General features: G+C 40.0%; 1 long non-coding RNA gene across 1 annotated transcript; it reads right to left on the bottom strand.

The window, feature by feature from the left end:
- Positions 1-468: 468 nt before the first annotated feature.
- On the bottom strand, positions 469-1,646 carry LOC147970427 (uncharacterized). The gene is made up of 2 exons (XR_015603233.1): positions 1,264-1,646; positions 469-722 (listed from the first exon to the last, which is right to left on the bottom strand). It is a non-coding gene; the product is annotated as an uncharacterized LOC147970427 (long non-coding RNA).
- Between the last annotated feature and the right edge of the window lie 421 nt (positions 1,647-2,067).

Genomic DNA, 2,067 nt, shown 5'->3' with positions numbered 1-2,067 from the left:
CCTTTTTGTGACCAAAAACAGAAGGTCAAAAGCTGGCGGTCGTAAACTAAAATTAATGACCTTCTCTGTGAGAAGGTCGTAGAAGGCAACGACCAAAACAAAAGGTCATTGGTTCAACGACCTTCTATTTTGGTCGCTAGCAGTCTGCGCAGGCCACGTCGGATCCAACGTGGCAAGCTGACATGGCAAAATTGCAACCAAATGAAAAGGTTGTTGGTTAAAATCAGCCCGGTCCAGTTCGCTGTTTTACATGGGCCTAGCCCAACAATTCACCATATTTGATTTTTTTCCTATTATTTTTTCAGCTACATGGGCCTGGCCCAACTATTCATCCTTTCTAATTTCCGGGCCACAACCTTTTTACAATCTTCTTATTATACATTTTCAGAAATTTTATTTTGAAGCTTGTCCCACTAGTCAGATTGGTCCCACTTGTCATGTTGATCTCATAGCTGGTCCCACACGACAAAAAATTCAAAACTTATCACCCATTTTCATAAGTAGATCCCAGGTTTCCATTTCACAAGTATTGAAATCACATACAGAATCAATATTTCAAACAGACCAGAGAGCACATGAAATTCATTGAAAACAACACTAAATTAGTCTATTACAATCTTTACAACCTAGATATGTCTACTATTACAATATATAATATGCTGCACTTTCTTGAGCAATCTTCATGGTTTCACACTTCCAACTTCCTTTTATGCCTGAAGCTCCTGTAAAAGAGGAATTGCCACATTTATAAGTAAGAGCTGCAGTACAAGAACTGATAAAAACAAGGCACACCAAGAAGTAATTCGCTAGCACAACTCCTAGCCAAAAGTGGCTATTAACAAAACACATTATGGAACAAAGGTGCTCCTGATGTACCACAATGCAATGAGCATAAGAGTCTTCAGTTCTATTTTTCTAAGCTAAAGACACCAAGTCCCGACATTTTGAAACAATATGGCTGCCTATATTTTGATATGGCCATTCATATCGAAGGGCCTGAATTCAATTACGTCAAATAAATGGAATTTAAATGCCAACAGTCATAGCTGATTGCAAGTAACATGCAATCCCAGAATTTAAATGCACAACATCAGAATTTATGCGTTTCTAACCTCTACTGATAACATTTGCTAGCAAGAACGTGCAGATAATGATTGAATTGCACAGAATCACAAAATATACAGCCCAACATTTTTCAGAGCTGCTGAAATCATCACAAAAGAACCAAAAATAATACCTAAGAGATTGCATAACTGAACTTGCCTAATCCAATCGCTTACTGCGCCAAAAAGGAGACCCTATCCTCAATAGTTCGCATGTGCCAATGCGTCAACCTGACGCACTAAAATTGAGCAACTGAGACCACTATTTACATCAAACAGATGTTTAATGTGGCGCCACGTATCTACAGAAACCATATCATGAGTAAACTGAACATTTGCAAAAGTAGAGCCAGGTTCTCTCAAGGATTGTAGCCATTCATATATTTATGGTACCTACTTCCTACATGATCATTTCACTCTAATCCCCTACCGGACTAAACTAACAAGTGCTCAGATTACTAGTAAGCTCGCCCTAAATTTATCCACTCCATATGACAGTAAATCTAAGAGGTAGCAATCGATTGGTCCAACAATGCAATATAGCAGCTCAGTCGCAATAAATAGCTACAGGCCTACAATAGCTCAAAGTGGCAGTAGCTCAAAAACAAGCATGGGTGATAGGTCAATGGATAAGTTCCGTGACGACCTTGCAGAGGCAATTGCTGAATCTTACTCGATCCGGCCTCAAGGAACCAACAGCACTGCTTGCTCCCTTGGCCCAACTCCTTGTTGTGCAGAATGACCAAGACTCGGATGCGGAGCTCCCTGCACATGACATATTGTATCAATGCTTACAACAACAAAAGGAACTCACATACCATAGAACTTGCATAGTAGTGTATCAGCATGCATGATTCATATAGTATAACAGATAAACAACACAAACCTTTTTGTTTTCTGCGACAACGCCGAGCAAAAACACGAGGAGGCCAAAACAAGGAGACGGTGAGGGCGATCCCCTTTG

This window comes from Triticum urartu, chromosome 5A (assembly GCF_056163025.1).
Source record: "Triticum urartu cultivar PI428250 chromosome 5A, HENAU_Tu73, whole genome shotgun sequence".
NCBI classification, from domain to species: Eukaryota; Viridiplantae; Streptophyta; class Magnoliopsida; order Poales; family Poaceae; genus Triticum; species Triticum urartu.
The sequence above is the reverse complement of the archived record's forward strand: the minus strand, read 5'-3'. Positions and strand labels throughout refer to the sequence as shown.